Here is a 27,061-nt window from a genome sequence, read left to right on the forward strand (position 1 = left end):
TGGCTCTGCACCAACTTCATTCTGCTCTGGAAGCGACTGAGTTGCTGTGCACTGCCATTTCCAATTCCATGTCATTAGTTGTGGAACTCAACAGAAATCTGCTATGCCACTACGCAGATTCCTAAACTGAAACTGTTTTAGATTTGAAAGGAGATCATATCCCAGAGCGGGGAGTAGGAAGGGTGGTGTTAGAATAGAAAAAATATGCTTTCGCATTGTTCTGAGTAAGGTTAGCATTTGCAGCATTATTTTGTGTACGGCTGCCATTTTGAATTATAATCAAAACTAATCCTTTGCTATTTCCCAGAAACGGCCTTCTCTAGGTTATGTTTCTTCAGAGCTGAGTTTTGCTACACTAATGAATGCACTGTTCTTATTAGCGCATGCCTTCTCCCACTTGTCTAGTAGTGGGTTCAGGCAGAGTGACCTTGAATAGTAGATAATGTGTGTCCAGCCTCAGAATCTAAACTTACTCCTTTGTAATTTACTGTCCAGCTGCATCTCCTTGGAAAATTCCATGGTGGGCATGCTTTCATTGGTTTCGAAGTGTATATAATGTATTGTTATACTTGCTGATGCCAGTCCCTTTGCAGCACTCCTAGCGACTGGGCAGACCGGGCTCTGCTCTGACTGTACTATAAATAAAATGTTACTGGTTTGTATTTTCTACAATCTCACCGACTCTTCATTTGGTATGGAAGGCTGAGAGGTGGTCGTGAGTGACCCGAGTGACCCTATCGGGCCACTTCCTTCAGTTGTGCCCAAACAGGGACTCCTTCAGGTGAGTGACCCATCCCCTTCCGCGGACAGGGGGGGGGGGGGGGATTGGGAGGGGAGGGTGGGGAGGTCGAGGGCATCGTCAGGTCAGACAGATCAGGGATCCCTGCACGAAAGAGTTCCTGGTACTCGCAGCTGCCCGTTCTGTCCCGCCGGACGGTGCCTCGCCCAGTGGTCATCCTGACTGGAGTCCTGAATGGCGAAACCCTTGGATCTGACAGTTTGTCTGAAGAGTCAGCAGTGGAAAATAAATATGTTTGACCTGTATATATCAGGTGAGTTTGTTTTGGTTCTTTGTGGATATGGTACCATTTTGGTTTGTATTTGGTATGGTCTAAAGACCGTCTTTTGGATAAAAGCCTTTGCAAATTGCTTTGCCAGGCATAAATAGTGAACTTGTCTTCTTTTGAAAAATGCCTGGATTCAGCAAGTTGTTTTCTTTGTGCTGTCGCTATTGTTCTGCTGATGCTCGATTGGAAGAAGCAGCCGGCGCCTCCAGAAGGCACTCCAAATTTTGATATGTATGCGATGCATGATCTTGGCCCTATTATGTTTAGTACATTATGCAACAAATATACAAGGGACAATGCTGAGCTGCAGTGGCCGTTGACGGGGACTTTCGATGAAAAAAAACATTGAGTATTTACAAGAACAGTCGTTTAAAAGACGAACTAGGCAGTCTATGTTTGATTCCCTCAGAACATGGCAGAAAGCAGCTAGACAGAAGCGATTGAAGGCAGAAAAAGAGGCCCACAAAGGAAAAATGCAGACATTGACTCAGAAGGCTGTAGCATATGACAGGGAAAAACAGTCAAAGGGTGTGGAATGTGAAGATAGGAGGTTTCGATTACATATTGATAAATCGTATGGGGTTCAGGAAGAAGATGACACTTTTGTGGAAGAATTGTTAGATACTCAACCCCTGCCTCCATGTGCCCCACAAAGAATATATCCCACTGTTCCGGTGCCCTCACAGCCGCTTGTCACAGTTGCTTCCACTGTCTCTGTCCCTGTATTTACTGCTGTTATTTCAACGGCTGTGGCTTCGGCTCCTCCTCCTCCTCCTCTTTCTTGGATGTCTGTGGCAACTGTGACTGTTAGTACCCCTGCCACACCTATTGTCTCAGCGTCCCTCTCGCCAGCTATTTCTCCTGCGACACAACAATTATCGACGATAGTGCCGGTTACTTCTGTTGCTTCTCCCACTAAGGTTTTTCATCCTCTGACATTAGTAGGTAGTGGGACGCCGGTACGTGGATTTGAGGATAGGGACTGGACAAAATTTAAGAAGCGTATGGGACCGTTAGTGCGATCTGATGTGGGAGCTGATGAGAAAGGAACGCGTTACTTACCTGTAACTGCGGTTATCCAGTATTGGTATCTTTCATAGATTCACATGCCTGAATCATTACCCGTCGTCGGGATGGGAGTCCCCGGTACATAAATAAAGTAATGTCTCAGTAGACATATAGAGTAATAGGCCAAAGGCCTCACCTTAGTAACATATCCACGTCCTTTTGTAAAAAAAGGACCAAACTTTGGAGAGTAGCCAATCAGCTATCACCACACTCTAGGACCTTCCTGGAAGGAGCTCTAGTCCCTCAGATTTTCGTAAGCACAGTGCTAAGTAGTTGTATCACTGAGAGATCCAAAAGAGTCCTTCCAGGGGAGGTGGGTGGGTTGCATGTGAATCTATGAAAGATACCAATACTGGATAACCGCAGTTACAGGTAAGTAACGCATTCCTTATCCAGTATTAGGGTATCTTTCATAGATTCACATGCCTGAATCAGAATAGTAAGCAATGAGAAGCACATTTCAAAAGGTACAATATATATAAATTCACAGATAATATACCAATGTGAAAATAGAAAGTACCAAAAGGCCATGACATAAGAGAGGCATAGAACACAATAGAGAAATGTGCGTATAGAGAAAAGGATAGTGGGATGAAAGGTAGGGCTCACCTCTAATGAAAGCTGACGGAGCACCGTTTGGCCCACAGCAGCGTCTTTCATGAGTTCAGTATCCAGGCAGTAATGCTTGGTAAATGTATGTTGCATCTTCCATGTAGCTGCTCTGCAAATGTCCACAATGGTCACTCCTGCAAAAAGTGCCATGGAAGTAGACATTGCCCTCGTGGAATGGGCTCGAACTGTGGAGAGCAGAGGTTGCCCTGCTTGCTGGTGACAAAAAGTAATGGCTGCGGAGATCCAGCGTGATATACTTTGCTTATTGAGTGGAAGACCTTTCCTAGGCCGACTGTACGCCACAAAGAGTTGGTTAGATTTGAGAAATGTCTTCGTTCTGTCGATGTAGAACTTTAGGCAGCGTTTAAGATCTAAGGAATGCAGGGTTTTTTCTGCCACCGTTTGAGGATTTGAAAAGAAGGAACGCAACACAATAGGCTCAATGAGATGGAAATTTGAGGGAACTTTAGGGATAAACTTCGGATTTGTACGAAGTATGACCCTGTCACGTTTGAATTGGAGGAAAGGGTCTTGGATTGAGAAAGCATGGAGTTCCCCCACTCGCCTTGCCGAGGTAAGGGCTAGAAGGAGCGCTGTTTTCCAGGAGAGATACTTGAGATCCGCTCTGTGTATTGGCTCAAAAGGGTGTTTCATAAGTTGAGCCAGAACCGTGTTGAGTTGCCAAGCAGGAGGTAAAGTTTTTACCGGAGGGAATGTTCTAAACAGGCCTTTAAGGAATTGTTTATTGAGCCGATGAGACCACAGAGAAGGACCTGCGGAGGATCTCCTGAAACGTGATATTGCTGCCAAATGGACTTTAATGGAGGCATGAGCGAGACCAGATTTTGCCAGATGAAGAAGTTAAGGCAGTATTTGCTCCGGAGAGGGTGAATTTTGTTTGACTTGCACCAGATACAAAACCTCTTCCATTTTAAGGAGTATATTTTGGTGGTACTATCTGCTCGGGCCCGAGCTAGAATTTCACTACAGTCCGGAGGGATGTCTAGACCCTGGAACTCTCTCTACTCAGGAGCCAAGCTGATAATTTGAGAGATGCCGGATCAGGATGCTGGACTTGTTGGTGGTTGATAGTGAGTGTAGGAAGGTGGATATCTGACTATGGTTACCCCCAACTTTTTGCCTAGTGTCTAGCTGGTTTTTCGACTTAGTTGGCCTGAGATCCTGCCATTCAGGGTCTCAGGCTGTCTGCTCTCTCTTTAAAATGGACTCCATGTACCCTAGGTACATACCCAATTGGTAAGGATCACCTTATTGGACCCTGTACAGTGTACCCTAGGTACCCAGGGCATAGGTGTACCCTAGGCCTCCCAGGGGCTGCAGCATGTATTATGCCACCCCTGGTCTGGCCTTCCATTATGACACAACTGGCTGATCCCTCAGCTGGGGCAAGGTCGTGTAATCACCCCTTGCTTAGATATAGTATACCTATATCTACCCTTAAAATAGACACATGTGTACCTGTGAGCCACTCCTATGGCAGGCCTTAACAATCCTGGAGGCAGAGAGCTTGGTAACATGTGAGATGGTCCTCTAGCATGAGCTGAGCCTGTCTGCAGCTTTCGGAACCATGTCCTTATAGCTGTTCTATGATATCGCCTACCATATACTCTTAAAGTGCCTTATAATCTTAAACGGTTATGGTAACTATGGTTTGGCTTTATCGAAACATGTCGTGTAAGGTGTCTAATACTTTGGAATAATACCCCCATACCATTTCTGGTGTCGAGGATATTATTCCTCCCTTCTAGAGGGAGAGACATGTTAAAATCCTACTTTGCTGTTTAACTCTGACCTAAGACTCAGCATCACAAAATAGATGCTGCTGCCACAGACACGAGTCTGACCTCCTGCAGCTGGGAGCCCTCCCAGCCAGGGAGGCCTGGACAATAGGTTTCCTGCTTGGAAAGGTGCTAGCACCTCCCCAGACAGACTTTAGTGTATTGGGGCAGGGAGGGCTGAAAGGAATGAGACATGCCTGGGGCACACAAGGTGCTCCATGCATAGTCCAGTTCAAACCGGCGCGGGGGCACTCCAGCCCCAGCCCTGGCGCGAAACTGGACAAAGGAAAGGGGGTGTAGCCACTCCCCTTCCTGGTCCCACCCATAGGAGGGACCTTGCAGGTGGCCCAGCCCAGTATATCAGTAGGTAGCTGAGCCCTGCAGAATTAGATTATCCTGTTTCTGCAACTTGAACAGAAACTCTGGACCTTCGACATTCAACCTCAGGAAGAAGACTGAAGAATCTCCCTTGTGGCCAAGGAGTGACCACCCTGGGCAACCAGGCACCATCCAGCGACCGCTGCTTGCTTTGCGACTGATCCTACGAGGGACGACTGCAGAGACTGACCAGCGCCAAGACTTCCAGACACCTCTGAACCAGATCCACCTCTACAGCAAAGCTGAGATCCGTGGAGGTGACGAGGGACGTGGGACCGGCGACTTGGGAAAAGTGGCTAGTAACTGACTAGCGCGACTTCTGAGGCTTCCTCGAGGCTGTGCTTGGGGAATTGAGATGCCCCCATCCCGAGCACCATCTGCAAAGAAGATCAGCTCCCCACACTTCACGTGTTCTGCGTGGGGCCCTTCTGCACCCGAGTTGCTAGACGTGTTGTCCGGTTGCTGGCCCGTTGGCTAGTGACCTCTGTGACGACGAACCTTTGATTTCACCTTGCTGGTCCGGCTCCTCCAGACTGGCACTCGCTCCTCTGTGAAAGAGAAGCACCCCAGACCTTCCTGGTCTGCACCAGAAGCAGGTCCTCCATTCTGCGTGGGTTCCGCTTGCCAAGGCTTGTTGGGTCCTAACTAGACATCGACGCTGCCGACAGCAAGAGCCTTCGTGGGACAGCTCGCCTCCTGGTCGTCCTCGACGTCTCCTGGTACCCGTGGCTGCGGAGACAAGCTTCACCTCTTCACCTGCATCTGCACGACATCGTCTGGTTCCTTCCTGGTTCCTTCCCGGCTCCTGGCTGGTGACCTAGACTCTGTCCCTTCTGCTTGCAGGTATCCTTCCTTCTTGATTGCATCCTTGGGATCCACCGGACACTCTTCACTGACTGCATGTCAGCAACTTTCCTTCAGGCATCCATAGGAGTCAACGACGAAACCCGACGCAAGTTCCCACCTATGCACCCGCAGCCCGTAGGCAAGGTAACTTGAGTACTCCGGTGCTCACAAGGGTATTACTATTTCTATTGACTTTTACGCATTACGGGTGAGTGTTTCCACTCTGCACCTGAATCCCGTGGGCCTCCCACTTCCTAACCTTTGGTAGTATAGTGTAGCCCCAGCGATTCCCTAGGCCTAGGCCTAACCTGTGTTTGTGACAGTGGTTCTTATACCACTTACTTAGTATATAGTTTGCGTGGCCCCAGGGCCCAACTGTATTACTTACCTGTGTGACTTAATGTATGCTTAAATAAGACTGTGTTGTACTTACCTCGAATCTCATAAAGAGTGCTGAGGGTATTTTGACTAGAATAAATACATTCTATTTTTATATATATCTGTTGTGGTGTCCTTTCATTTGGTATTCAAGGGATTACAAATGGTATAACAGCTGGCTTCACATGCCATACAGAGTTTAGCCTAAGACTGCCCTTGTCCATGCTACCACTAGGATAGCTGGTCTATAAGGTTGACTTTACAACCAATCACCATAAGGGTTGTTTGGACTGATACAAGGTGTACACTAGAATTAGTGACATCATATATCAGGCCAACTTCTCACAGTGAGGAGAGAGGGAAACGGGTTCAACCTGATCGGCGGTTCCAGGGAGAGAAGGTGGAGCTCTGTGAACCAATATTGGCGTGGCCAAGCCGGAGCTTTCAAGATGAGTGTGCAAGGTTCCGCTTTCAATTTCCGGAGCACCCTGGGAATCAGGGGAATTGGTGGAAAGGCGTATGCAAAGACGTTGCACCATGCGATCGAAAATGCATTCCCTAGAGACCCTTTCTGGGGATGCCAGCTTGCAAAGTGTTGGCATTTGACGTTCTGCTGGGTGGCGAAGAGGTCCAGAAGAGGGGTGCCCCATCGAGAGAATATGCGGTTGAGAGTCCGCTGATTCAACTCCCACTCGTGACATGCTGCCTGCTGTCTGCTCAAAGAGTCGGCCAACACGTTGTGGGTCCCTGGAACATATTCTGCTCGAAGAGAGATGTTGTGAAGGAGCAACCAGTTCCAGATTTTTTTGCGACTCGTGAGAGAGTGTCAGAGAACGAGTCCCACCCTGCTTGTTCAAATAGTGCATTGTCGTGGTATTGTCGGTTCGTACAAGCACTAGAGAGTTCCTGATCCATGGAAGGAATGCCAAAAGAGCGAGATATACTGCTCGGAGCTTCAGAAGATTTATGTGGAGTTTCCTTTCGGAAAGGGACCATTTGCCGCTTATCTGTAGTTCTTGGAGGAAAGCTCCCTAGCCCTCCAGAGATGCGTCAGTGGTGATGATATGTGGAGAAGCAGGAAGCAAGAAAGACAAGCCTTGAGAAAGGTTCTGAGGGCAAATCCACCACTTTAGAGCCATTTTCATCAGAGGGGTCACCTGGATGACGTCGAAGGACCCCGTACATTGGACCCATTGCGCTGAAAGCGCTTCTTGAAACGGTCGCATGTGAAGGCGACAGTGTGGAACTAGCACGATGCAGGAGGACATCATCCCGAGCAGGGATTTGAAGAGGCGCACAGAAAGAGTCTTCTTGGAACGTATGCGAAGCGCCAAGGAAAGAAGTTTGTCTTTGCGCTCCTGTGACGGAAACGCCTTCCTTTGTTTCGTGTCGAGGTTAGCAACCAGGAAGCTTATGCGCTGGGAAGGTTGAAGGACGGACTTGTCCTGATTGAGAGTCAGCCCCAAGCAATCGAAAAGCCTTAGACAGGCGCTGGAAGACTTGGACACGCCTTCTAGAGAGGGTGCTTTGACGAGTCAGTCATCCAGATACGGAATGACTTGATGGTGTTGTTGTCGTAGGTATGCAGCCACCGGAGAAAGACATTTGGTAAAAATGTGTGGTGCTGATTTGAGTCCGAACGGCAGGACACAAAATTGGTAATGCCTGCCCGCCACCATGAATCTCAGAATTTTTTTGTGGTTGCGGTGGATCGAAATATGAAAATAGGCGTCCTGAAGGTCTAAAGACACCATGTAGGCATCCGCATTGAGAAGTTGTAGAACTTCCTGAATGGTGACCATACGAAACTACAGTTTTTTCAGGAACTTGTTTGATTTCTCAGGTCCAATATCGGTCTCCATTTTCTCTCCTTTTTGCGTATGAGGAAAAAGCGGGAGTAAAATCCCTTTCCCTTTTGACGTGGGGGAACCCTCTCTATAGCTCCCTTCTGGAGCATAAGTGCCACCTCCAGGAGTAGAGCACGCAAAGTTTTATGAAGCATAGGTCGGGGAGTGGTTTGGGGAGGAATTTGGATGAATTCTGGAGAATGTCCGAATTTAACTAATTGCAGGACCCAAGGGTCCGTTGTTATTTGCTTCCAATTTGTCGGAAAGTGGGAAATTCTTCCTCCAACTTTGGAGGGCAGAGAGGAGTTGGAGACCGGCGGTAGTGGGAAGTCATTGTCGCCGAGCAGCGTCTTTCTGTCGCCCTCCTTTGCCATGAAAGGAAGATTTAGTGTAGGTGGTATGCTGTTGACGTTGCTGGTACTGTGGCCGATATTGCTGAGTGGAAGAGAAGGAAGATTGGTGTTGGAACTCTCCTCTAGTATATGGTTGACCTCTCCCTCTTGAGCCTCGAAAAGAGGGGTTCCGGAATTGCAGCGTACCCAAAGCCCTAGCCGTGTCGGTATCCTTTTTAATACCTTGCAAAGCCTCATCTATGTGTGTCCCAAAAAGAAGCTGGCCATCGTATGGCATGTCCAAGACTTTGGTTTGTACTTCTGGTCTGAAGGAAGTCGCCTTCAACCAACCCTGGCGCCGTTGTACAGCTGCGTCCGTGAGTTGGCGAAATCCGGTAGAGGCAATATCCATTGCACAGTCTAATTTCGGAGGCAGATCTCTCACCCTCCAGTAAGATCTTCTTCGCCTCTTCCTTTGACTCTCCCGGCAAGGTTGCAAGATATGGTGCAATGTCAGCCCACATCTGACGATTATAACGTCCTAACAGTGCCAAGGAATTGGATGCACGCACTGTCAAAGCAGACATGGACGAGAAGCGCTTGCCAATACGGTCCAGCTGCCTACCCTCTTTGTCCGGCGGAGTAGTCAGCAAAGCGGAAGGTTTTTTGATTTCCGCTGAGCAGCTTGAGTAATGAATGAGTCCGGTTTCGGATGGCCTGTCAGGCAAGCTGGAGCAGTAGCTGGAGCTTTATATTTCTTATCCAGACGAGGCAATACTGGAGGCACCGAGGAAGGGTTCTGCATGATTTTGACACCCTGTTCCCATATGTAGTCTATAATATGCATAGACCTAACAGACTTCTTAAAAGGCTCTTTAAAATCGTAGAGGAAACAATCCTGTTGGTGCGAGGGCATAGGTATTTGAAAGCGCTGCGCCGCTCTCTCCACGATATTGTGAAAGCCTCCAATGTCCTCCGGAGGCGAGTCAGCTGTGGTAGGAACGGGAGAAGCTGCACAAGGAAGAATGTAATCATCCCACTCGTCCCGATTAGATTGGGAATCTTGAAGTTCCCCTTCTTCATGGTCTTCTATTTCTTCATCATCTGTAGAAAGATGAGGTGGTGAGGTAAAAGGCTCGGACTGTAAGGTCAATGGAGGAGGTCGTGGCCGTGGTGTTGGAGGCACAACCGGAAGCGGAGATGGTGCAGACGTTGGAAACCGCTGCTTATAGTCCGAAATGAGGAACTGTAGGTCAGATACCAGGGAAGCAGGCAGACAAACCATAGGAGGTGGAGGCGGATGATATTCCTCAGGAGAAACCTCCTGTTCTTCCTGCCCTTGATCTTCGTAATCGGAGCTGTCTTGGTATTTAACGTGCAGTTGCGATGGACTTGACGCTGTGCGGAACATACTGCTATCGTCAGAGTCTTCCTCCTCTAAAAGATGTGCTGGAGGCAAGAGCTGGACCCTACTATCAATCAATCAATCAATCAACCACATTTGTAGAGGGCGCTACTCACCCGTGAGGGTCTCAAGGTGCTGAAGGGGGGGGGGGTGCTGCTACTGCTCGAAAAGCCAGGTCTTGAGGAGTTTCCTGAAAGTGAGATGGTCCTGGGTCAGTCTTAGGTGTACGGGCAGGGAGTTCCATGTCTTGGCTGCCAGGTAGGAGAACGATCTTTCTCCGGTGGTGGTTCTCTGAATCCGTGGGGCGAGGGCGAGGCTGGTGGAGCGGAGCTGGCGGGTGGGGGTGTAGAACGAGAGGCGGTTGTTGAGGTATTCTGGGCCCATGTTGTGGAGTGCTTTGTGAGCGTGGGTGAGCAGCCTGAACGTGATGCTCTTGTTGACGGGGAGTCAGTGCAGGTTCCACAGGTGGGAAGATATGTGGCTGTGGCGAGGGATGTCGAGGATGAGCCGTGCGGAGGCGTTCTGTATACGCTGGAGACGTTTCTGGAGTTTGGCTGTGGTTCCTGCGTATAGGGGGTTCCCGTAGTCCAGACGGCTGGTGACGAGGGCTTGGGTGACAGTCTTTCTGGTTTCGGTGGGGATCCAACGGAAGATCTTTCGGAGCATTCGCAGGGTGTTGAAGCATGCGGACGAGACGGCGTTGACTTGCTTGGTCATCGTGAGGGAGGAGTCCAGGATGAATCCCAGGTTGCGTGCGTGGTCCGTGGGTGTAGGTGCGGTGCCCAGTGCTGTGGGCCACTAGGAGGCGTCCCAGGCGGATGGGGATTGTCCGAGGATTAAGACCTCCGTTTTGTCCGAGTTGAGCTTCAGCCGGCTGTGCTTCATCCATTCAGCGACATCTTTCATTCCTTCCTGGGGGTTGGTTTTGGCGGTGGCTGGGTCTTTGGTGAGGGAGAGTATCAACTGGGTGTCGTCGGCGTTAGAGATGATGTTGATTTTGTGTTTGCGTGCGATGGCGGCGAGGGGGCTCACGTCAGTTCTTGTACATAGCTTTCCATGTCAGGAACGCAGAGCCATGCAAGAGACAGACACTGGTGCCAAAAAAGTCTAGGGCCCTGAAAGGGATAACCTCAACCCTAGATATCGGTTCGCAGAACGGGGAGGATGGGTGGGTCGGTGAGGAATCTAACTAACTAATGTTTCTTACAGATATATCGTTACCGAATGTAAGTAACGTGTTCATCTGAAAGAAACACGTTAGTTAGATTCCTCACCTTAGAATAGATACCCCAGCAATACCAACCCCGGTGGTGGGTCTGTGAACCAAGATCACATCAGAAAGTCCTGGAGAAAAGAACGGCCAAAGAAGCTGTCTCTCCGGACTTGGCTGTCCAGGCAATAATGTTTGGCAAATGTGTGCAGCGAGACCCACGTTGCTGCCTGACAAATGTCCTGCAAGGGGACTCCCCGGCCCAGGGCAGTTGTCGCCACTGTGGCCCGAGTGGAATGGGCCCTCAGCCCTACAGGAGGTTCCTTTTTAGCTAAGAAGTAACAGGCCTTGATACACAAAACGACCCACCGAGAGATGGTTCGCTTGTGCACCACCCGCCCCTTCTTAGCGCCCACGTAGCCAACAAAGAGTTGGTCGTCCAGCCGGAACTGCTTGGTGCGGTCCAAATAAAAGGACAGCGCCCGTTTTGGGTCCAGACGGTGGAGCCTCTCTTCCTCTTTCGAAGGATGCGGAGATGGAAAGAAGGTGGGCAACGTAACAGACTGCCCGATGTGAAAGGCAGTTACCACCTTAGGGAGAAAGGAAGGATGAGTCCTGAGAACAACTTTGTCCGGATGGACAGAAAGAAAAGGAGGCTTAGAAGAGAGAGCCTGGAGCTCACTCACCCTCCTAGCAGAGGTGATGGGAACCAGGAAGGCAGTCTTAAGCGTCAACAGACGAAGGGGACAATTATGAAGTGGCTCAAAGGGAGCGCACATCAGATACGTCAATACTAGATTCAAATCCCACTGAGGCATTACGAAAGGGACAGGAGGAAACATGTGAGTAATGCCCTTGAAGAAGCGAGAAACAACAGGGGATTTGAAAAGAGAAGGCTGATCAGAAAGCCGTAGAAAAGCAGAGATAGCTGAAAGATAACCTTTAAGAGTGCCCAGAGCAGAGCCCTGCTGGGCCATGGAAAGAAGAAAGAGGAGAACCTCAGAAAGAGGGGCGGAAAGGGGATCCACAGCCTTTGCTGTGCACCATACCACAAATTTGTTCCAATGGCAGGCGTATACCGATTTTGTGGAGGGACGCCTGGCTGCCAGAATCACATCACAGACTTCAGGAGGCAAGTCAAATGGCATCAACTGTCGCTGCTCAATCTCCACGCATGGAGGTGGAGACTGGACAGGTTCGGGTGGAGGACCGTCCCCTGCTGCTGCGACAGAAGGTCCTCCTGAAGAGGCAGTCGTATCGGGGGATTGATCGACAGACTGAGTAGCTCGGGATACCAGTACCTTCGTGCCCAATCCGGAGCCACCAAGATGACTTGGGCCAGGTCGCGCCTGATCTTCTTCAGCACTCTGGGCAGAAGTGGTATAGGCGGAAAGGCGTACAACAGACCGCAACTCCACCCGCGGCGAAAGGCGTCCCCAAGCGAGTGCCGCCTTGGAAACTCCAACACGCAGAACTGCTGACATTGCGTGTTCTCTTCAATGGCAAATAGCTCTAACCAAGGCTCTACCCACTGCCGAAAGAGGCCTTGTGCCACGTCAGAGTTTAGATACCATTCGTGATCCATCATGCACCGACGGCTGAGTTCATCTGCTATGGCGTTCAGAGAGCCTGCCAGATGTTTAACCACCAGGGTGATGCCCTGGTGTTCCAGCCATGTCCAGAGGCGCAGAGCCTCCTGACAAAGGGTCCACGACCCCACCCCGCCCTGCTTGTTGAAATACCACATGGCGGTGGTGTTGTCCGTGAACACCTGCACTACACTTCCTCGGACAGAGGGAAGGAATGCCTTCAGTGCAAGTCGGGTCGCTCTCAGCTCCAAAAGGTTGATATGGAGCCGAGACTCCACCGGAGACCAGAGTCCCCTGATCTCCGCCTCTCCCATGTGGCCCCCCCCATCCCAGGAGGGACGCATCCGTCACTACTACGTGCTCCGGTTGGGGTAGGAAGAGGTATCTGCCACTGACCCAATCACGGTCCTTGAGCCACCACTGCAACTGTCGTGCAGTGCCCTCCGAGATCAAGACATGGTCGGACAGGTTGCCCCGATGCTGGGCCCACTGAAACTTCAGGTCCTACTGCAGAGCCCGCATTCGCCATCTGGCGTGATGCACCAACAGGATGCAGGAGCCGCAGCACCAACCTGACCGAAACCCAGGCCAAAAGATGGGAATCAGAGCCTAAATAACCCAAACCCGCTGTTCCGGAGGATAGGCCCGGAACTGTGCCGAGTCCAGAACCACTCCGATGAAGAGGAGCTTCTGGGAGGGACTCAGATGCGACTTCGGCACATTGATGGAGAACCCCAGCAAATGCAAGAGGTCGGCCGTAGTCTGGAGGTGGGAGACGACTGACTGGGGCGAGCCCGCCTTCAGCAACCAGTCGTCGCGATAGGGGAAGACTGGAACCCCCAATCTGCGCAGATGAGCTGCAACCACCGCCACCACTTTCGTGAACACCCGAGGGGCACTGGTGAGGTCGAAGGGGAGCACGGTAAACTGAAAATGCTCTTGGCCCACCATGAACCACAGGTAACGCCGGTGGGCCGGCAGGACGGGGAAGTGTAAATAAGCGTCCTGCAAGTCCAACGCTACCATCCAGTCTCCAGGGTCTAGGGCAGCCAGAACCTGAGCTAAGGTGAACATCTTGAACTTCTCCTTCCGGAGGAAGGCGTTGACACTCCTGAGGTCCAAGATAGGGCGTAGGCCCCCTTTGCCCTTCTTAGGAACCAGAAAGTAGTGGGAATAACAACCACGACCTACTTCTGGACCAGGAACGCGCTCGATGGCCCCCTTGGCCAAGAGGGCCGTAACTTCCTCCTGTAGAAGTTTCAAGTGATCCCCCGACATGCGGTGGTACTACGGTGGCATGGCTGGAGGGGTCGCCTCGAAGGGGAGAGAGTAGCCCCTTCGGACGATTTGCAGCACCCACCTGTCCGACGTGATGGAACGCCAGTGGAGCAGGTGATGGCGAACTCTGCCTCCCACTGGCATGGAATGGGCCTGAAAGCACGGACTAGGAGGGCTTTGAGGCGGATGCTGCTGGGGTAGATGTGGATGGACCGGCACGTTGTCCCCCTGTACCGCCTCGGCGGAATCCACATCCGCGACCGCGTGGAGGTTGGTTCTGCGGCCTGTGACTAGGCGGACATGAGGGGGCGCCTCTTCTTTGGCCACGAAAGGGGCGAAAAGCGGAAGTTTGCGGGCACGGGCCGAGAGGCCCAAGGACTTGGCCGTAGCCCTGGAGTCCTTAAAGCGTTCCAGCGCACTATCCGCTTTGTCGCCAAAAAGGTGACTGCCATCGAAGGGCATGTCCATGAGGGTGCTCTGGACATCCCCAGAAAAACTAGTGGACCGCAGCCAGGCGTGGCGACGAAGCGCCACCGTGGTCGACATTGCCCTACCCAGCGAGTTCGTAGTGTCCTGGCCACATCGGATTGCATGCTGCGCTGCATCCCACCCCTCGGCAAGAGCCTGGGCGAGCCGTGTCCGGGCCTCCTCCGGACACTGGGGCAGCACGTCCTCCACCGTATCCCACAGGGAGTGGGAGTAACGGTTCAAAAGACAAGCGATGTTAATAGACCGCAACCCCAAGCTAAGGGAGGACATCAGCTTCTTACCAAACTGCTCTAGTCTCTTGGATTCCCAATCCGGGTGAGCGGACGGGTAGGAGGTCTGGGAAGTAGAGGCCTGGATAACCAGGCTCTCGGGCGTGGGGTGCAGGGACAGAAAACTGGGGTCGCCCGGTGCAGGGCAGGGGCGCCAGGCCAAGGTCCGGGCAACAGGAGATACAGTGGAGGGCTTGGGCCAGGTGCCCTTCAGAACGTCAATCAGTGCTTCATTACACTGCAGCAGAGGCTCCGAGGAGCTTGCTGACGGTTGGAGCACTTCAGTGAGGAGGTTAGTCCTCACGGCCACAGAAGGTAGCTCCAGCCCAAGGGCTTCGGCCGCCTTGCGCAGCACCACAGAAAATGCAGCACCTTCCTCCGAAGCCACGGTCGAAGGAGAGATGAAGCCAGTGTCAGGGGAGGTATCAAGACCACTTGCATCCCCCAGTTCGTCTGCCCAGTCCTGAGATAACTGGCCCTGCCGGGCCAGAGGGTCCTCAGACCAACTCCCAGTCGTCACCGTCATCCGATTCCTGGTAGACAGGTGGAATGATCGGAGCCGGTCAGAAGATGAAATTGCCACCCATTGGCATCGGGTGCGACGCCGGACGGTGCCGCTCCGACGCCGGGCCCGAACCGGGACTAAACTGGGGAACGGCATCGTCCGAAGGCAGTGCCGAGGGTGGCACCGGAGTCGGCGCCGGTCGACCTCACGACCCCTTCGCCGGCGCCGACTCAGATGCCACCCTCGGCGCCACCTTCGGAAGACGCCGTTCCCCAGTTTAGTCCCGGCCCAGGCCTGGATCCCGCGGGAGCCTGCGGTGTCGGGACCGGAGTCGGCGCCGGGGCCGGAGCCGCCGGCTCGCTAGGCCTCCCAGTCGAGCCCGCAGGGTCCGAAAGCGCGCCGGCAGGCATCGACGGCAGAGCCAGGCCTCTCATGGCCATGAGGAAGGAACTGATCTCCGCTGGAGTCGCGTCAGTCCCAGGGAGCGGCGGTTATGGGGACGGACGGGACTCCTGCGGCTCAGACGGAGCAGCGTGGGTGGTACCACCCGAACCCTCAGCCGAGTCGCGCGACCAGCGAGGGGAGCCCGAAGAGCGATGTCGCCTCTTGGACTTCTTGCTATGCTTCGAGTTACCCGAAGACTTGGAACCCGACGAGTGGTGGAAGTCAAGGCCCGGCAGTCGGGACACGACTCAGCATCGTGGTCGGCCCCAAGGCAATAGAGGCACCGGCGGTGGTGATCCGTAACCGACATCAGTCGATGACAGGAGTCACAAGCTTTAAAGCCAGGCATCCCTACCGGCACCAGAGTCGAGTCGACGAGAATAGAACCAAAGGAGTTCAAAAAGTTTCGTCAAAAAATGACTAAAAGGGTATGCTCTTCCCGGATCGGCGCTGTCTGGCACGGAAAAAAGAAGAACTGACGTCAACGGGCGAGGGCGGCGTCTAAGTACTCTGACGACGTCATCCTGGCACACGACGCCGACGACGGACGCGGAGCCGCAGACGACGCCTAGTGACGCGCAAGGGTATTGCTGACGAATATCTTTCCGGATCCAGCCTGACGCCTGGGGATATTCTAAGGTGAGGAATCTAACGTGTTTCTTTCAGATTGCCCAAATGTTTTTGTTACAATGAAAATGTTTATCAGTCATCTCCATATGATACGTTCTCCAATTTAATTTACAAAAGTTACCCCCAGAGAAAAGAAGCTTTCATCCTTATAATGTGACCCACTTTATATATACACATTATTTCTGTTCTATAGTCATATAATCACGAATGAAGGGAAGCATCTGAGACCCTGAAGTACAGCAAAAGCTTCTAGTACCTCCTCCTTTTTTGATGCTGTGCACAAGGCTGGCTCCTTATACCAAACACTCACATTTTCTAACCCGCTCTACTTTTGACCCACAGGAGTCACTTTTAATGGCCACCACAGAAGAACTCATTCTCTTTAATAGACAACCACCCATTAAAGAGATATGTGGGCGTTCTAACCTATGTGAGCATGCAGATGCGTTATGGTGAGCATCTGAGCGTCTACTGATGAGCTCCACTAACCTCTTTGAGGTGACCCTGAGACAAATGTAATGATCGTGTACAAATAAGCTGCTTCTTGGCCAGAGCATAGCAGATTTTAATGCAGAGGACTATCAAACATGTCTAGACCCTTTTCTGCACTGCCTTATCTTTCTTTGTTCTTGAAAGTTCTACAAAGAGCTGATCATCCATACAATGGCCCTATGTGCATTCAATGCAAGAGGGTTAAGCTGAGAGACCCCATCGAAGGACGAGGTGGAGCGACAAACACTGGCAGAGTGATGGAATGGTAACCGTGAAAAGGCATCACAATTTTGGGCAACAAGCCATCTGGATCCTCAGCACTAATTTGTCTGAAAAGAAGGTTGTCTAGGGCAGTTGCACTAAGAGCACCTGCAGTTCACTCATGTGGAGCCAGAGGAGATGGAAATTAGGATGATTGTTTTGGGCATCTGTAGCTGCAATGAGGACCGTGCACTGGCTCAAAAGTGCTCATAACAAAAGTTAACAACATGTTTGAGGCTCACTATGGCATGATGAATGTCTTCAGGAGAAACAGGCTAGTTGGATGTTTGACAAAAAAAGTATCACAACAGGGGATTTAAATAGAAACGGCTTTACGAGGTAAACACAAAGGATAAAAGGGCCAACATACAAGGGCTTGCTGGGCTTAGGACAATATAAAAAGATACCATCTGAAAGCAGGGCCTGCAGAAGTTCATATGATGAGATGGATTAGTTACTTACCTGTAATCCTAGTTCTCTTCCAGGGGTATCCTCATCAAAGTCATAAGCATTAGAATATTCCCGCCCATGTGCGGGATCCCGGAAACAGTATATTATATGTGCCCCACATATACATATCCATACATATATACCTATATGTATACACAAGCAAATGCAGCCCCTAACACCCTAGAGCTGAATCATGCTGTAAGGAATTTCCACTACACATTAGAAAAATAGCATTATAAACATGAGAAACAACATTATAACTTGTTTGGAAACTGTTTTAATGCTTAGAAAACAGCAGAAATTCTTAGAAAACACTGAAAGCATAGGAAGCTCCCAGGCTGCATTGCAAATACCCAGTCTAAAAAGACTGAAAAGCTAACTCATAGCTGTATAGTAAAAACTGACACCGTGCCTTTAAGGCACACCTGACCCCCACCTTCCCATCATGCCTCAGGGGTGACAGTTAGGTCAGTTGTTCTTTGCGGAGACTGAAAAGTCATGGCACAAAGAAAATAATAACCTCTGAAAACTATCACACCTTTGCCCGGGGAGGCGGGAGGGTTGCTTATGACTTTGATGAGGATACCCCTGGAAGAGAACTAGGATTACAGGTAAGTAACTAATCCTTCTCTTCCAGGGGATCCTCATCAATAGTCATAAGCATTAGAATAGAATAGCGAGCCTCACCTCATCTCCCTGCGGGCAAAGGAAAGAAAAAACAGAGAAGGGACAGTATGCTCAGATAGCTCAGCTACCCAAACAGGTTCCTCAAGGAGGCTTGGCCTACTTGGGCATCCGCCCTGGAATCGGATTCGAGGCAGTAGTGCCTGGTAAAAGTATGGACCGATTTCCAAGTGGCCGCCTTGCAGATCTCTGCCATAGGAACGTCATGCAGGAAAGCTACTGTGGCCGCTTTCCCCCTAGTAGAATGGGCCTTAGGGGCCAAAGGTAAGGGCCTTTTCGCCAGCTGGTAGGCTAGGGTAATGCAAGAAACAATCCATCTGGAAATGGATCGCTTAGCTGCTGGGAAGCCTGTTCTCATGGCGCCATAGTTGACAAACAGCTGGTCCGTCTTCCTAATGCCTCTGGTACTTGCCAGGTAGAATTTAAGTACCCTTTTGAGGTCTAAGGAGTGGAGCGACCGCTCAGCCGGGGTCGCTGGATTCGGGAAGAAGGATGGCAGAGAAATGGACTGATTAATATGAAAATCAGACACTACCTTAGGGAGAAAGGATGGATGTGCCCTTAAGACCACTTTGTGCTGGTGAAAAACTGTGTACGGCTCTTTAGTACACAGAGCCTGGATTTCGCTTACTCTGCGTGCCGATGTAATGGCTACCAGAAAAGCCGCCTTCCACGACAGATGCTGTAAAGAAGCTTTGTGGATCGGCTCAAAAGGTGGGCCCATCAACTTGGATAACACTAAGTTCAACTCCCACGGAGGTGAAGGGTTTCGAACAGGGGGGTAAACTTTTTTCAACCCCTGCAAGAAGTCCTTGACCACCTGCATCTGGAAAAAAGAAGGTTGACTGGGAGACCTCCTGTAAGCTGTAATGGCAGACAAATGGACCCTGATGGATGCATACTTCAAGCCTGATCTAGCTAAGTGAAGGAGGTACGGAAGGATGACGTCCTCCTGCCCCTTTGTAGGATCATGGTGATTCTCCCTACACCAAATGAAGAACCTCTTCCACTTAAACGCATAAGACGCTCTTGTGGAGGGTCGCTTCGCTTCCTTGAGAATATGCATGCAGTCAGGAGGTAGACCTAAATGTCCGTATTGCAGGACCTCAGGAGCCATGCCGTTAAGTTCAGTGAGGGAAGGTTGGGATGCAGAATCCTCCCGCCCATCTTGGACAGCAAGTCCGGCCTGCAAGGCAGCCGCCTGTGAGGTCGAACCGAGAGATGAAGAAGGTCCGGGTACCACCACTGGCGCGGCCAGTCCGGAGCTATGAGGATCATCTTCATGTCGGATCTGAGCAGCTTGGATACCACCTTCGGAATCAGAGGCAGGGGCGGAAAGGCGTAGGCAAATGTCCCTGACCAGTCCATCAAAAGAGCATTCCCCCTGGTCCCTGGACGGTGGAATCTGGACGCGAAGGCGTGGCATTTTGAATTTTCGTCGTCTGCAAACAGATCGATGTCTGGACGACCCCACCAACGGAACAGGTCCGCCACCACGTCGTCGTGCAGCACCCAGTCGGGCTGATCTTCGAAATGCCTGCTGAGTGCGTCTGCCTTGATATTCAATTCCCCTGGAAGGTGTACTGCCACCACCGAGAGGTTCCGGGCAAGCAGCCAGTGCCAGATCGCCTGCGCCTCCAGGGAGAGGGGCCGTGACCGAGTCCCGCCCTGTTTGTTCAGGTAAAACATGGTCGTGGTGTTGTCGGTCTGCACCAGGATTGAGTTGGTCTCGATTGCTGGGAGGAACGCTTTTAGAGCAAGGTGGATTGCCCGAAGCTCTAGCATATTTATGTGGTAGCCCTGTTCTTTTGCAGACCACTGACCTTGTATCTGGAGGCACCCCATGTGGGCTCCCCATCCTTGTAGCGACGCGTCTGTCACCACTGATTGCACCGGAAGTGGCTGGTGAAACGGGACTCCCACCAACAGATTGTTCTGACGAGTCCACCATGTTAGGGAAGATTTCGCTACCTGGGGGAGAGAGATCCGATCTCCCCAACGACCTGTGGACTGATCCCATTGATCCTCCAGAGCTTGCTGCAAAGGTCTCATCCGCAGCCTGGCGTGGGGAATCAGAAAAATGCAGGACGCCATGGAACCCAGCAGAGATGCTACCTGCCGAACTGACGGCCTCCGCATCTGCTGCATAAGCCTGCATTTTTTCTTCATTGAAGACAGTCTCTCCTCCGAAGGATACGCTCTTCCCACGCTTGTGTCCAGAACGGAGCCAAGGTAGTGGATGGACTGAGTAGGCCGCTGCACGGACTTCGCCATGTTGACGTGAAGGCCGAGAGCGTGCAACTGCCTTAGACAGATTTGGAAGTCTTTCTTCACCTGTTGCTGGGTTGGAGCCTTCAGTAACCAGTCGTCCAGGTACGGGTAGACGAAGAGACCCTGCTTGTGTAGGCAGGCCGCCACCACTGCCATACATTTGGTGAAGACTCGCGGGGCCGACTTGAGTCCGAATGGAAGCACTTTGTACTGGTAGTGCTTGTCTCCTACCACAAACCGCAGGTACCTGCGGTGATGCTTTGCTATTGGAATGTGAAAATACGCATCTTGGAGGTCCACCGAACACATCCAATCTCCGACTTGTAGATGTGGACATATTTGGTGAAGCGCCAACATACGGAACTTCTCCTTGACGATGACTTTGTTTAGGAGACGAAGGTCCAGAATCGGCCGAAACTTGTGCTCTTGATCTTTCTTGGGCACCAGGAAGTACCGGGAGTACACTCCTTTTCCGACCTGTGAAGGAGGAACCCTTTCTATGGCATGCTTTTGCAGAAGGGACCTCACTTCCTGCTTGAGTAGGTTTAGGTGGTGAGGACGGGACCTCTTTGGCGGGATGTCTCTGGGAAGCGCTCGAAAACGTAGCGCATATCCATGACGCAGTATATTCAGCACCCAGCGATCTTTTGTGATGCTGACCCACTCTGCTAGATGTTGCGACGCACTTCCTCCCACTGGAGTGGGCAACGGTCGTAGAGGAAGCCACAGCTCATGACTTTCCTCCTCTTGTGGCAGTGGAGGACTGTTGTTGGTGTCCACCTCTGCCTCTGCCAGACTTTCCGCCTCGAAACTGGGTTTTCCCTTGGGGTTTGCTCTGAGACCACTGAGGGGTTTGAACCCTCTGTTGAGGCCCCTTGCGTTGGGTGGGTCGAAAACGGCGCTTGAACTCCTTTTTCTTCTCCAAGCCCACGGCTTTGAGAGTGTCCAGCTCAGTTTTCATGCGCCCCATCTCCTCATCCGTGTGAGTGCCGAAGAGGGAGTTGCCAGAGAACGGGAGGTTTAAAATCCGTTGCTGTGCGTCTGGCTTGAGCCCTGTCAGACGCAACCAGGACGACCTCCTGGCGCAGACGCCGTGTGTATAAGAGTGGGCTGAGATTAGCGCACCATCCGCCGCTGTGCTAATCGACTGATTAGCCACCAGTGCCCCTTCAGTAACAATCTCCTCAAAGTCCTTTTGGTCCTCCTTGGGCAGCTTGGATTTGAAACGTTCCATCGAATCCCAGAGGGCCCTATCGTACCTGCCCAGAAGCGCCGCCGCGCTGGAGATCTTGAGGGCTGCCGCCGCCGAAGAGCAGGTCCTGCGTCCCCATGAGTCCTGGGTTCTGCTCTCCTTGTCTGGAGGGACGGAGGAGGAGGCCGACGCCGTCTGACCCTTCCTGGCAGCTGCCACTATGACGGAGTCCGCAGGTGGGTCTGTCTTTACAAAGACGGGGTCAGAGGTAGCTGGCTTGTATTTTTTTAGGATACGAGCCGGAACGGCTTTGACAGTCGCCGGGGTGAGAAAAGTGTCCATGACTGGTTCCATGATTCCTGGGACCAAAGGTAGCAGCGGACGAGAGGCAGACTTTTGGTGAAGTGTTTCAAAAATCACCGAGGTTGTGACTTGGGGGACTGACATCTCAATCCCCAGCTTCAGTGCTCCCCGCTGCAACACTTCCTGGTAGGTGTTGATGTCGTCTACGGGAGAGACCCTGGACACTGGGCTGTCCGTGAGCGTGGGAGAATAGTTTCTGATGGAGGACTTGGAGGACGAGGAAGAGGACGATGATGGAGTCCTTTTGCGCTTCCGGTGATGATCACGCGCCCTTGACCCAGGTGAACGCTCCTCCCGTCTGGGGGAGCGCGATCTGCGTCGCCTGTAGTCCGGAGATCTCGGACGTGCTGGCCTGGGGGGACTAGCTCTGTCCACAGCCGCCACCAGGCGTTGCAGCGGAGAATCATGCACTGGGCTGATGTATTCCCGCATCCTCCTTGTAGGCCCTGAGTCTAGCCAATGATGTGCTGGTAGTAGCCATCTGGGCGACAGAGTAACGGTCTGAGTCTGAGGAGAAGACCTACGGGGTTGAGCTGCAGGTTCTCGTGGCTTTGCTGGTCGTGGAGAGGCCTCTGAGTGGGAGGAGGAGTGGCGAGAAGCCGACTCCGTAACCAGGACCACCGACTTGTCTGAGGCCTGTCTCGACGTCGAGCGCGGTCTTGACGACGATCCGTGGTGTCCTCTCCTGTCTCGCTGGGACTCTCTCGACGTCGAACGCCGTCTCGACGTGGACCGGCGGCCATGTTCCGTGGGCGAAGCCTGCCGCCTCGACGTCGAGCGGCGATGTGAAGCCGACGACGGAGGCTCTCTCTCCCTCGACGCCGGACGCCGCGGGGACGCCGGCGGAGATGCTGCCACTCTCGACGTCGATACCGATGCCAACCTCGACGCCGAACGCCGCTTGGAGGACGACGGCGGAGGATCCTGCTGCTTCGACGTCGAACGTCGATGAAGCCTCGACGACGGTGGGGATGGTGCCCTCGACGACGGAGGGGTGACACTCCTCGACGCCGGTCGTCGCCTGGTTGACGACGGCGGAGGGTCCCTGCTCCTCGACGCCGATCGACGTCGAGATGTCGACGGCGGAGGGTCCCTGCTCCTCGACGCCGAACGCCGCTGGGTTGGCGACGGCGGAGGCTCTCTGCTCCTCGACGCCGATCGTCGCCGGGTTGACGACGGCGGAGGCTCTCTGCTCCTCGACGCCGATCGTCGCCTGGTTGACGACGGCGGAGGTTCCCTGCTTCTCGACGCCGATCGTCGCCGGGTTGACGACGGCGGAGGGGGGGTGTCTCTCGACGCCGAACGTCGCCGGGTTGACGACGGCGGAGAGGATCTGGATCTCGACGCCGCTCTGGATCTCGACGCCGATCGTCGCCGAGTTGACGATGGCGGTCTGGACTTCGACGTCGACGTCGTACCTGCTCTCGACGGCGAGCCCGCTGTCGAGAACTTCTTTTTCGAAATATGACCTACCGGAACATCTTTTCCCAGCGCCGAGCCCGACGCTGAGGCGGAAGGACGAGAGGACTTGCTTCTAGATGATTTTTTATGCCTCTTGGAGCCCTTCCTCACCGGAGATCGGCCTCTAGATGGTTGTGCCAGGCCATAAGCGCGACTTCGCTCTCTGTCCTTCAAAGTTCTTTTGGACAGGCCCTGGCAGTGAGGACATGTGCTGGAATCATGGTCCTCCGGCAGACACAGGATACAGACCCTGTGAGAGTCAGTCGCGGCCTTTTTCTTGCCACAGGCAGGGCAAGGATCGAAAAGAGAAGGCATTTTAAGTGGAAAAAATGCCCAAATAAGCCTAAAAAAAGGCAGCCTCTTACTGACTTAGCTGTGAAACGTCGAAGTAAGGGAAAAAGAATTGAAAAAATAGACAATATTTTCTGACAAACTCAGAAAAAAGTGGAGCTCTGTTGCCAGGATCCTTCTAGAAGGAGCCGGAAAGAACAACTGACCTAACTGTCACCCCTGAGGCATGATGGGAAGGTGGGGGTCAGGTGTGCCTTAAAGGCACGGTGTCAGTTTTTACTATACAGCTATGAGTTAGCTTTTCAGTCTTTTTAGACTGGGTATTTGCAATGCAGCCTGGGAGCTTCCTATGCTTTCAGTGTTTTCTAAGAATTTCTGCTGTTTTCTAAGCATTAAAACAGTTTCCAAACAAGTTATAATGTTGTTTCTCATGTTTATAATGCTATTTTTCTAATGTGTAGTGGAAATTCCTTACAGCATGATTCAGCTCTAGGGTGTTAGGGGCTGCATTTGCTTGTGTATACATATAGGTATATATATGGATATGTATATGTGGGGCACATATAATATACTGTTTCCGGGATCCCGCACATGGGCGGGAATATTCTAATGCTTATGACTATTGATGAGGATCCCCTGGAAGAGAACCACACTAGGCAATATACATTCAGTGGTCACCACAGACAGACAGTGCAATGGGCATCTGGCTGCAAGGATGACTAGCTATTACAGCAGTAAATCGCAGACATTTAACTGGCACTGCTCAATCTACACTCAGGGAGGTATAGGACTATCCCCTGTTGAGAAGACAGGAGGTCATACCGATGTGGCAGCTAGATCAGAGGGCACTTTCTCACGCTCAGAAGCTCTGGGTACCACAGTCCCCAGGCTCGGTCCGGGACTATTAAAATAACCTGGGCCCAGTCAATCTAGAATTACCACATAACTCAGGGTAAGAGAGGCAGTGGTGGAAACATGTTCGGGAGCCCTATATTTCATCACAGTCAGAACTCGTCTTCTAGGGATTCTCCCAAAGGAAACATCAGTGCGCAGTAGAGTAGACACTAATTCTTTTTACCGGTGGCAAACAGATCAAACCAGGGCATGTCTCACTAGTCGAAAATGCTCTTACACTTAGGGGTGGAGATGTCACTCATGATCTGCCAGCTGACGTCTACTCAGGTTGACTGCGCTGCAATCAGAAACCATGCCAGATGATTGGCTACCAGAAAGATGTGCTGTTGGTCCATCAATTCCCGTATGCTTAGGGACAAGTGGCACAGGATCCAAAACCCCACTCTGCTCTGCTTGATGCAGAACCACATAGCAGACATGTTGTCCCGGAGCATCTCCCTTTGATGGATGCTGGAAGACTTTCAGGCCAATTGAATCACCCTAAGCTACCAAAGGTTGATGTGGAGCTACTCTCTCTCAAAGACCAGAGGCCTCTGATCGCCATCTCTCCCATGTACCCCTCCACAGCCCAGCAGTGACATGTCTGCCACAACTGGAAAGTCTTGGAGGGGAAGTAAAAGTGGCAAAGTGGCCTGTTGCAGGTCAGGTTGGCCACCAAAGAAAATCATGAGCCATCTTCTGTGAGAACAGATAATGTCCCCAGCACACGTAAGCAATATTGTACATCAATTAGAATAGCATGCTGTAAGCAACAAGTAAGACAAAGTATGATGGTTCTTGAGATTTTCTTTCTTTTATTCTTTTTCCATCCAACAGCCGACACGTGTTTCGTCGCACAGGGTATTACACCCGCGACTTTGTCAAGGCTATGTTCTCCTTTAGTCAAATTTTATTTGCGGTGAAAATTCCAACCCGCAAAAGGGGTTCTTAAGTGGAGGCGAAGTCCGTAATGATCAAGTGTCAGGGACCTGTATTTGTCCCAAGATTTGAAGTCACGACACGTGTTTCGTCGCACAGGGTATTACACCCGCGACTTTGTCAAGGCTGTACATGAAACAAAAGCAAAAGACAGGCAATGTACCAAGTGATTCGATTCTGGGTATACATAATCATAACCAGTATAGTTGCTGAAATACCTGAGAAGTTAAACACGCGGTCTGTGCATATATGCACAAAGTAAAGGCTGTGAGCAAACCAAGTTTTATTTAGGGTAAAGATTACCCACAGAAACCAAAAGATGGAAGACAAGAGATACGTCACCATATGTAAGTAGTGTTTGCGGGTGTTTAAGGCCCGTCCTAGGTGAACAAGAAGAGAAACTATGCGTGTGGACATAATTGGAAGCTGAATACAGTGTTGATTAGGCAAGACGTGATGTGAAAATGCCTCCACAATATATACCCAACGTGCAGAATAAGTGAAGACTTAATTGATATAAAGGCTATAACCATGTAAATACCTATGTTCTCCTTTAGTCAAATCTGTAAAGAAAAGGGAAACCTTGTGTAAAAGGCTGCTCTTATAAGTGATAACTATAGTCTACCAGAAAAGGAAAGTAATGCGACCTACTTTGTTTGCGGTGATAATTCCAACCCGCAAAAGGGGTTCTTAAATGGAGGCGAAGTCCGTAATGATCAAGTGTCAGGGACCTGTATTTGTCCCAAGATTTGAAGTCACTGTTCCTAGATCAGAAGTGAACAAACTGATTAATTTCTACCCGATGCAATGTTGAAAACAAAATAAGCATCTCTGATAGAAATTTCTTCTAGGTTGAGCTCATGAAATCACGTGTTAAGGAAATTAAGACTATGTCTCTAACATGTTCACTGAAAGTATAGATAACACCGGCTACAATATCATTATCGTACAGATCGTTATCACATTGCTATTACTCGTGTCTGTTAGTATCTAAAGCTACAGAAGAATGAAAACATTTTTGTATTATTACCACGCCCTTAGTTCCAAGGACACTCGTAGAAGGGTCTATTATCCTAAAACCTTTCAATAGTGAAGTCATGCAATATCATAATGTCAATGACAACTCTAATTGTTCTCATCACCGACAGCGTTCAATCATATACGTGTTATATATGTCTTACAGGTAACCTAATACGTTAATATGCCACAATTTATCTTTCTACTTATTGGCAGTTCCTAGTCAAAACGGGTTAAGCAAAGATTGCTAAGTGTCCGAAACGCTCTCATGAAAGCGTGTAGTTAAAGAAACGGTTCAATCTTAAAAATTGAGTGACGGTTCGAGCGAGCTATCTCCGTATATAAAAAAATGCCCATTGAATATCTATATATCTCAGAAATCGAGTGACAGTTGAAGCAAACTGTCTCCGTAAACAATAAATATGCCCATTACAAATCTGTATATAAGAATAACTATCAAGCCCTTAGTTTCTGGGAAAAATGAATATGCGGTCGACCTAACAAAACTACTAGAACCCCCTTACCTATATGTCGTTTCCGTGAGTTCAGGAGTCGCCTTCCATTCCTATCAGAGTACGGGATATGAAGCTGGTGCTACGA

The 27,061-nt window shown here is 51.0% G+C and overlaps 1 protein-coding gene and 1 pseudogene across 3 annotated transcripts in view; both read right to left on the minus strand.

The window, feature by feature from the left end:
- Nucleotides 1-27,061, minus strand: part of DMXL2 (Dmx like 2) — a 2,034,639-nt gene that overhangs the window by 897,261 nt on the left and 1,110,317 nt on the right. The gene's annotated exons all lie outside the window — the stretch shown is intronic.
- On the minus strand, nucleotides 25,024-25,140 carry LOC146860334 (small nucleolar RNA SNORA17; annotated as a pseudogene).

This window comes from Triturus cristatus, chromosome 3_1 (genome assembly GCF_964204655.1).
Source record: "Triturus cristatus chromosome 3_1, aTriCri1.1, whole genome shotgun sequence".
Lineage (NCBI taxonomy): Eukaryota > Metazoa > Chordata > Amphibia > Caudata > Salamandridae > Triturus > Triturus cristatus.